Source organism: Hordeum vulgare, chromosome 1H (genome assembly GCF_904849725.1).
Source record: "Hordeum vulgare subsp. vulgare chromosome 1H, MorexV3_pseudomolecules_assembly, whole genome shotgun sequence".
Lineage (NCBI taxonomy): Eukaryota > Viridiplantae > Streptophyta > Magnoliopsida > Poales > Poaceae > Hordeum > Hordeum vulgare.
Window position 1 is genome coordinate 160593414 of NC_058518.1, and position 10360 is coordinate 160603773.

Below are 10360 nucleotides of genomic sequence, written 5' to 3' on the forward strand. Positions count from 1 at the left end.
CCTTAGCTATCCTGAGCCCATGGAGTAACACCTCATACTCGACCACATTGTTGGTACAAGGAAACATGAGTCGCAAAACATAGCAAAATGTGTCGCCTCGTGGGGAAGACAACACAACTCCAGCTCCCGAGCTATCCAACTCCGTAGAACCATCAAAATGAATAGTCCATTATGTGTTATCAGGCCTATCTTCCCGAATATGCAACTCAGTCCAATCGTTTCTAAAATCCACCAGAGCTTGAGACTTGATGGCTGTGGAAGGCATATACTTCACATGGTGAGGTCCATGCCCTATTGCCCATTTAGCAATCCGCCAAGTGGCTTCACGGTTCTGTATAATGTCCCCAATTGGTGCGAAACTGACCACGGTGATTGAATGCTCCACGAAGTAGTGCTTCAATTTTTGGCTTGCCATAAAAATCCCAAAGACCAGCTTCTGCCAATCTGGATATCATTGTTTGGACAGAGTCAATACATGACTAACAAAATATACTGGCCGCTGAACCGGATATTCCTTGCCTTATTCCTTGCGTTCAACAACCACCGCCACACACACTGCCTTAGAGTTAGCAGCAATGTACAGGAGCATTAGTTCCTTGTCATCTAGGGCTGCTAACATGGCCGGCTCAGTAAGTTGCTTCTTAAGGGCTTTGAAATCCTCATTAGCCGCATCGGTCCAAACGAAGTGATCCGTTTTTTAGCAACTGATAAAGAGGGATGGCCTTCTCACCAAGGCGACTTACGAAATGACTCAGTGCCGCAATACGGCCCTCCATACGCTGGACCTGATTAATGTTAGATGGCTTACCAAGCTAAGTTATCGCCTTGATCTTGTCTGAGTTAACTTCAATGCTACACTCTAACACCAGGAATCCCAATAACTTTCCTGTAGGAACCCCAAACACACACATGGTCGACTTAAGCTTCATCTGAGACACCCGAAGGTTGGCGAATGTCTCCTTGAGATCACCTAGAAGTGATTCCTTCTTCTGTGATTTAACCACGATGTCATCGACATAAGCATGAATGTTACATCCAATCTGACTGTGCAAACAATTCTGAATGCAATGTTGATAAGTTGCCCCTGCGCTTTTAAGTGCAAAAGGCATTGAGAGATAGCAAAAGGTACCGAAAGGAGTTATAAAGGACTTCTTCTCCAATTACTTTACACCTCTCCTCATTGAAACGACAGAGGTACTGACGAACTGGCTTCATCTTGGAATTCTCTCGGTACTCCTGGCATGTCAGAAGGTTTCCATGCGAAGATGTCCCGATTCTCATGGATGAATTCGATGAGTGCACTTTCCTATTTGGGATCCAAACAAGTCCCAATAATAAACTGCTTAGAAGAGTCGCCTGGGGTGAAATAAACTTGTTTGGTATCATCTGTTGGCTTGAACTTATGGGGCGGCTCAGAATCAATACTTGGTTTTTTGAGCGGGCTCATGTCAGTTGGGTCCACATTGGCCTTGTGGAACTTCAACTCTTCGGCAGCGCACGCTGACTCAACATATGCGGTGTCTCATTCTTCGCACTCCTATGCTATCTTTCGATCTCCATTGACTGTGATGGTTCCCTTAAGACCAGGCATCTTAAGCTTAAGGTATACTTAGCTAGGCCGGGCCATGAAGCGGGAATAAGCCGGCCGGCCGAATAGAGCATGGCAAGGACTCTTAATTTTGACCACCTCAAACATCAATGCCTCACTCCTGTAATTGGAATCATCACCAAAAGCCACATTCCACTTTATCCGCCCAACAGGATACGCCAACTTTCCCGGCACAATGCCATGAAAAACCGTGGTTGAAGGCATCAAGTCCTTCTCTGCGAAGTTCATCTGCCGGAAGGTATCATAGTACAAGATGTTGGTGTTGCTACCTCCATCTATAAGGACCTTAGAAAGTGTGTATCCCCCACTACTAGAAAACGGCTATTAGTGGCGCACCTACTTTATCTATTAATGGCGCACTATAGGTGCACCATTATTATCACGCCACTACTAATAAATAGTAATGGCGCACCCCTGGTGCACCACTGTTAATATACATGACAGTGGCGCACCACCTGGTGTGCCATTACTATCCCAAATACTAATGGCGCACCTCCTGTTGCGCCACTACTATGAACATTAGGATTTTTTTTTCTTTTCTGATATTTGTACAGGTTAAAATATACATTATCGCACAGAATATAATCAGCACAACATATATATAAACAATAGATTTATAGAATACAATAGAAGCTTAGTCTCCGAATACAATTCATCATATTAGTCTCCGAATTCAAAATACCGAACAAAGTTAGAATATTACAAGTCTCGAGACCGCGAGTAGCAAGTTTATCTTCACATTACAAGTCGATATCTAAACTACCATCACATAGAAGAGGGTTGCGGTCACGATGAGCATCATCACGATGAAACTGATCTTCATCTGGTTCCTCCTCCGCTCCCTCCCTCCCGCTAGATAGCGCGCGTATCTAGCTTCCGCCTCCGCCGTAGTGGTGTACCCTTTGTTACTGTTACCGCTGATACGATGAACCTGTCTCCGACACTCCTCCCAGTCGTCGTAGACTCTAGGAACCTCACCATTGTACACGACATACGACGGCATCTCTATGCACTAGACAAACAAAAGCAATTCACAGATAGTATATAAGCAATATATAAGTATGCAACAAAAGGATCAGAAGAGAAAAGCAACACATTGATAACACGATTCATGGTCCTACTAATAAATCGCATCAACTACACATATAAGTTGAACGACTGTCCAAACTAAAGAGACATACAAGTTCATTAAAGTTTAATTACAAAACATCATCAATACTTTCGACTCGACTCAGGGACCGGAGCGTGGATGAAGCCGCCGTCTTTCGAAATGGTGATGAATGTGCGGTCGTTGTCAGCCTGCATTTGTAGCGTTGTGTCAATATCACTGTTGGATGGTTGACAGTTTAGGTAGAACTGCCCCGATCTAGCAAGGACATCTTGATAGATGATTTCTGCCAACTCCAACTTGATGCGAAAGAATGCTTGTCTGATGTCCTCGTCCTCGATTGCCGACAAGCATGCGGCCCAATCTTTGAGCTCATTTGGTAGCATACGGTGATGCTGGCCCCGTACGATCGCCCGCATGTGATGGAGGGTGTAGTAGGTATCCTTCTGACTTCCAGGCGGCTGCTTGACGCAGGGGAACATCGTTACGTGGGTGAACACGTGCTTGCCATACCTAAGAATTGGTCTCCTGAAGGTGCCTCCAGATTTGGCGTAGCTGGGGAGCACATCATCAAGAACTTTCTTGATTTGTGTAGTCTTTCTTCGACTGACAGTCCGAGTCGAAATACGTGGCCATGGAATATTTCGGGCTTAAGAGGATGAGTGTGCAATGTGTGTCACTGCACAAAACACGGAATGTTAGAAAAAAAGAACGATCAAAATCTAAGAAATCTATGTTACGGGGCGATGAGGGGATGACTTACTCAGAAAAGTAAGGCACGAGGAAGTTATCCTTATGTGTGTTCGCCAGAATGACGCCTTCGAGGTATGAACTCGCGACTTGCCGGTCCCCAGCACCGTCCAAGAGCTTGGCACGCATGTAGAAGGGCTCGACTATCACGATGTCCGGGGTCTTGTCTCTAATGATCCACATCTCCATACTGAGCAAAAATAGCCGAATGAAGGTGTAGTGCAGCGGATAAAGGTTAAGCATAGCGAAGATGTCATCAAACCGTAGGACGATCATACGCTCGATGGTGCTATCGACAAAGCACTTACCCTCTGGCACCTTGGCCACGAAAACCGGGTATGCCACATCATTATCGGAGAGACGCCGCTTCTCCATATAGAGAACAACGTCATGCAGACTCCGCGTAGGACTGGTTGCAGCATTGAGCATGTTAGTCAGTAGCATCGGCCTACCCGCCACATGCACCCTCCTCTCAATATCCTTAGATATTGGTGGCCCGTCGTGAGCACGGATCGTACTCGGTGCCGGCTGGCTCACACCCTTGTTAGTTTTTCTTTTCCGTCCCTTCTACTTCTTCTGCTGTAATGGGATCGAGTTCTGCTCAGAGACCACCTTCTTGAGTGTGTTGGGGCTGATAATATTTCGCACCTCGGCTATTTGAGTCTCGGTGAAGGCGGGAGCTGGAGGCGTCTCCTGAGAACTGAACAACCTACACCTGTTGAATTTGGGTTTCTCCGTGGTACCAGCTAGATCGCCATCGTCTTTTGCAGGGTTGGGTTCTTGAGAAGGAGGCACGAACAAGTCGTCATCGTCATCGTACCCATGTTCGTTGATGTACTTATGGATGTTGGAAATTTTATCGTCGTCGTCGTCTGGATCCTGTGCCGTATGCATGTCCGGATAAGCTGACGGTGGTAGCGTTGCGGCGGTCTTGCCAGGGCTTGGCGCCGACACGACTGGCGGTGTTGTCTGTGGGGTGGTGTCCCCCGCCCCCAAACAAATCTGGCTCTTCGGCCAAAGCATGGACCAGTTTAAGCAGGTGCTGAGGGTCATCACATCATCTTCGTCGGCCCGAGCGGGTCGATACGGAGGTAACAAGTCATCGCAGCCCCGCAGCACCTGAACCAGTTGAACCCTATACACGGTGGGTGGCATCGGATTACCGTGGAACACGCGGTTGCCCAGTTCAACGATTTTGGCCTTGGCGACATCGATCAACTTGCCGTCCACGAAGTGCAGGAGAGTGCATGGAACGTTGGCGGTGCCCTGCAAAAACATGTAGGGCATCAGGGATGCCCAGTCAAAGAGGCAAGGAGATGAAGTCATCGGCCGAGGCTTATAGTTACCCTGATGGCGTCGAGCTCGGCTAATGTCGAGGCAACGCGAACGGCAGACGTGCAAGTGACGGAGGGGCCGCTTGATGCCGAGGTGCCGGCCGGCGTATTCTTCCCACACACGGGTGCATGAACCTCCAATACCGGTGCCGACGCCGGAGGCACCTGCAATGCCGCCTCCGCCGGAGACACCGATGCCGGCGCATTGTACGAGTTGCTACCCGTGAAGCTGGGAATCGGGGGCGGCCCTTGTTGGCCGCTCGCAATCCACCCCCGCAGCCCCTCAAGCAAGGAAGGCATAATGGCGGTGATCGTCGCTCCAAGTTGGTCTCGCACTTGCTCTTGGACTATCTCCGAAATCCGTGCCACTTGTGCCTTGAGTTCTTTAACCTCGCGCTCGTGGCTTTCTGAGATGGTCTTTCTGTCCTTTCGCCCAGCCTTATAGTATTCCGACCATTTCATGGACAAGCCTTCACCGGCCACACGACCAGCTGACGACGGCTTACTGAGCTTGTCCTTGTGTTTCATTACATTCAACGCCCTATTTAAATTGCTATCCCAAGGGGCAGACGGGGAGCTCGGAGACCCCGCGCTACTGCTTTCAGTTTCCCGCAGAAGGAACGTGAACCATTTAGAAATTTGGCTTCATTAATTAGAATGCAACCATATGGAGCTAATTACGTGGGGGTGTATTCCTTCCCAAAACATGCTCAAGCTCCTTCACCTTCGGATCCGTGGTAAGCTCCTTTGTTACCGGGTCCACCTTGTACCGGGCCCTGACATAGTTCCTGGTCTGCTTTTCAGGGTATTTCTCAAAGAGGGGCGGTAGGCCTTGCTCGGCACGCTCTGCGTCCTCCTTGTCCCATTTAGGTTCCACCACTCTATATCCGCCGTGACCGAGTTTTTGGACCCCTAAGCTCAAGTCACGCATATCTTTCCCCCACTGACTTGATTCCGCGGACGCATTGCTCTCGCACTTGATCTTGAACTCCTGTTAGTCAGCTTCACTGATCGAAGGATTTGACTCCTTGATCTTCTCATAACTATCACCTCTTAGAATCCTTCTCTTCACCGAAGCTCTCCAAGTAGCCAGGGCCGTGCTCATCTTTGTGAGGGAGGCACTGTTCACTTTATTCCCTTGGAGGCATGTATTTGCGACGTCACCGGGGAACTTGTATCGTTCGTGCAGCTTCGTGAAGAGGAGGTTGCGCAAATTCGCTCGACCTTGATGCCTTAGGTTCTCGGTATTGATCGAGATGGTGCTCCGGAGAATGCACCCGAGTTGTCCCGCGTACCCTTCGACTAATTATTTGGGCGTCGTTGGATGCCCACTGGAGGACACTTCAGTAAATTTCTCCCTGGGAGTGTCGAGCATGTTCGGTTGCCGGTGCTTCCGTTGCTTCCTCGGTTGGCTGCCATCTATGCATTCTCTGCCATCATCAGTGGCGGCATCCCCGGCGGCACCATCAGTGGGATTGGAGTTATTGGATGAGATTAGGGTAGTATCTTTTCTTCTCAGATTTCGAGGAAAACTGAGAATAAAACATGCAAATTGATATGATGAAGATGAATATTTGGGAGCAGAGCTTAGGTTAGAGAAGTGCAAAGATCAACATATTAAAGAATTAGTCACATGTTGTTATTTTCGTACCCTCCAATTGCTCTTCTTATTTATGCAAGTTTCCTTCCTGTCCTTCCCTCGTCTTTAGTCACATGTTGTTATATTTCAGATATTTCGGTTGCTCTGCCTATAGTGACTAGTTTGATCAACAACAGAAATGATGAGAGTGGTGTTATCATTTCCTAGCTTGCTGCCTTATCCATTATTTGGGCTTAGGAGACATGGGAACAAACAGATGTGCGGGTTTGCACACACACATACTTGGTTGGAGAACAGAAGGCTAGATGGTCTTGTGTCTACAATTATCAATTAGCAGGAAAGGCAAATGGACGTTGAATTCCCTTCTTTTTGAAAAATGGACGCTTAGAAATATTTGCTTTGTAGAAATAACATTGTCTCTAAATGTTGATTAATTTTTGTTTTGGTTGAGAATCGGGCACCTTCTAGGTCAAGAAAATTGGGCATGACCTTTGCTAATTTTCTTGACCTAGGAGTGCCCCATTCTCAACCGAAACGGAAATTAATCAACATTTCAGGAGAAAGGGGTAACCTTCAGAACACAAGCAGTAAGTTCAAATGGTCCACTTACATATTTCCGGCTGCAACGGTACGCAACCACATGGAACATATGACCTATGTACAAACCAACATGCAGATCAGCGCGAAGAAAAACGTTTTCTCTCACTATTTGCATGAGTTCGGAACAGATACAATTAAGCAAACTGTTATAATGATGAGACTGTGACTGAAGCTCCTAAACCAAACATATAAATCAAGTAGAGCAAGATGCTGGAAGATAGTTCACAACAAGAATCAACCATACTATTATAGGGCATAAAAGTATCCCATTGTGGACATGCTACTTACCAACAGTGCCTGCTTGGACAAACAACTACCAAGTAATTCTTCCGAAACCTGTAAAATAATATAGTGAGTAAGTTCTACCAAATGGTGCTCTGATAGGGGGGAAGTAAGTTCTGCCTAATAATTTGGATATGTCCCAAGAAGATTTTGCGAGCTGTTGAAACAACAAGAACAGGATAAAGAAAATAGCATACACATTACAGAATTCATAAAATTTGATGCAGAAAAGGACATGAATGAAAAGCTTGCCATCAATAAGTTCAATTAATTTACAAACAATCCTATCAAACGAATGAGGTGGAAACCACCAGGAGTTAAGGCAGGATCACCTAGGAGTGTCCAAGCATTCTTTTCCTTGCCGTTTTGGCAGGTACTGCCCTGATTAGGTGCTGATTAGTGTATTCATGCCTATGAACCCCATTTTACGTGGTTTTCGCCTTTGCAATTTGGGCACAACATTGGTTGACCATGTCGCCAAAAGTCAAACCTCAGTTCAGAACAAGGATTGGCGAATGACAATAATTTTCATGGACTAGTGGCTATAATCCATAGGTCAATTTGAATTAATATGATTCAAAACATGATTTATCATTTTTGTTTCTCCACATGAGGGCCAGATTCTATATTACGTGACATGGTACATGTATGTGCTCTCTATGTACTCAAATGAGTTTATTTTTGGTAACATTAAAAACCAAAACAACGTATACACAACAAGAAAAATTCTATTGTAAACATTTTGCATCTTTTTTATGTTTCTTTGTTATCTCACGCGCATATATTTGGTCTTATAATTTAATAACATATTACACACAAAAAATATCACATGCATATGTGATCATAGGTACTTTCACTACAAGAATGAAACGCATAATAGGCAGTGAACTCATCATTTTCTGAAGGAACAAAATAAAGGCATTCTTGGATATATTCTCACTCTATCACAGGGAGCAACACTCACACAAGATATCAAGTGAGATATCCATGTGTCGCAATAAATCATGGGCTATATTCCTTTTTGTAATTTGTTACTGAATCAGATACGCACTATACAACACAATGATAGAATTTGTACACAACTCGTCTACTGCATGAGTCTGAAGTTCAAAAGGAGAAACTACCTTAATTGTTCTAATTTTGCACACCAAAAGGGATTTGTTTAATTTTATCTCACACAGAAAAAAGGGGTGAACCCTTGGATACAACTTTAGGCGCAGCCCCACAAAAGAAAACCTACAGAGATTGCTAAAACGTCCCAGCATGCTCGCCCTAATTCCGATTTCACCCGATAATATCCCTGCCAAGAAATCCGAAGATAACTCCGAGGGCCTGCCCTAATAAACACGAGGCAAAGGTGAAATCCTAACAAACATATATGCAGAAACAACACGCCATCTAGAAAACCAGGGCAAACCTAGCAGCGCCGATGGGCCCCGGATGGGATAGGAGCAACACATATCAACGATTTACTCGGACCAAACCAACCAGCACCTAATCATAGCAGTACTTGCCAAAACGGTAGCAAGGGATAGGTGCGGCACACCAGCGGCGATGTGCTGCGTACTTACGACGTCGTCGAGCTGGAGGCAGGCGGCGTCGGAGGCGCGGCCGTATCGGTGGACAAGGACCTTGTCGAGGGTGTCGCAGATGGCCGGCTGTCGAAGAGGGGGCCGCTGCCGTTGAGGGGGCCGCTGCTGTGGAAGGAGGAGGGAGTCCTCGTGGAGGAGGAGGAGGAGGGAGTCACCGGCGGGAGATCGATGAGAGGTGGGGGAGAAACGACTGGCGCGCTGTGGGGAGAGTTAGGGGAGGGGAATGAATTGGTATAGTGGGGGAGGGTTAGCAATGGCGCACCATTTAGGGGTGCGCCATAACTAAGGTGATAGCGATGGCGCACCTTCTAGTGGTGCACCATAACTAAGGTGATAGCAATGGCGCAACTTCTAGTGGTGCGCCATAAGTAAGGTGATAGCAATGGCGCACCTTCCCCTGGTGCGCCATTACTAACTTTTTTTTGATTTTTAGTTGCATGCATGTAATTATAGTTTCGCCGCCTATTTAGTATACTTTGTATTTACTTCATCTATTTTCTTACTAAGAACTATGAAAAGAGCCAATCACTCATTTCCACTTGTTTAGCCAAACGAGCTAATGTGTTTTACGAGTAGCCCGAGGAAAGCATGTTTTACACCTAACCCATCCATAAAGCTCACGGAGAGAGACACTTACAAAAAATCATGTTATGAGGTGATATCACATTGTGCAAAGATTTAGAATTACATGACATGGTTGAAATCAAGTGACGTGAAATAACAGTCATCAAAGATTGAGCTTGCCACTGACACACACACGCGGCCGACACGTCGTGATTCGATCTTAATTAGCTATCTTTTCACAATGATCTTCTTGCCCTTCTTTCTCGCGGTTGAATAATTTAGCCCCGGAACCCCTTGAATTCTTCTCTTGAACGGACGTCCTTTAGGTAGGGTGGTCCTGCTTCTTCTTGTGCTGTGTGCTACTTCCTCATCGTCGTCATCTTCCATCTTCGGGTTGTCGTACTTGTCGAAGTCTTTCTCATTGGCAACTCCATCCATTCCAATGATGTTCCTTTTGCCTCTCCTCACGACAACACGACTGGGCTTTGACAGGTCGGTAATGAAGAAGCATTGGTCCGCTTGGCAAGCTAGTATCCATGGATCATTTTTCGCGGTGACGTTTGCTCCCGCGGTCTTCGATTTGGCTTCGTGTATAACCATGGTGGTGAAATACCGGTCTTCTTTTAGGACGCTCTTGGCCCATCTGACACGGAACATCGGAACCTTCTCTCCAGCGTAGCTCAGCTCCCAGATATCCTCGATCCTTCCGTAATATCTGTCCTTGTCGTTACCGGTGTAGGATTCCATCGTTACCCCGGAGTTCTGATAATCGCTCTTTATGTGCTTTTCCTCGATGTAGAATGTGTAGCCGTTGATATCGTACGCCTCATACGTCATCAGGTTGTGCTCGGCGCCCTGTGACAAGGCGAATATGAGTTTTTCTTCCGTGGAAGAATCCTCGTGTAAAGGGTATGACAGAAG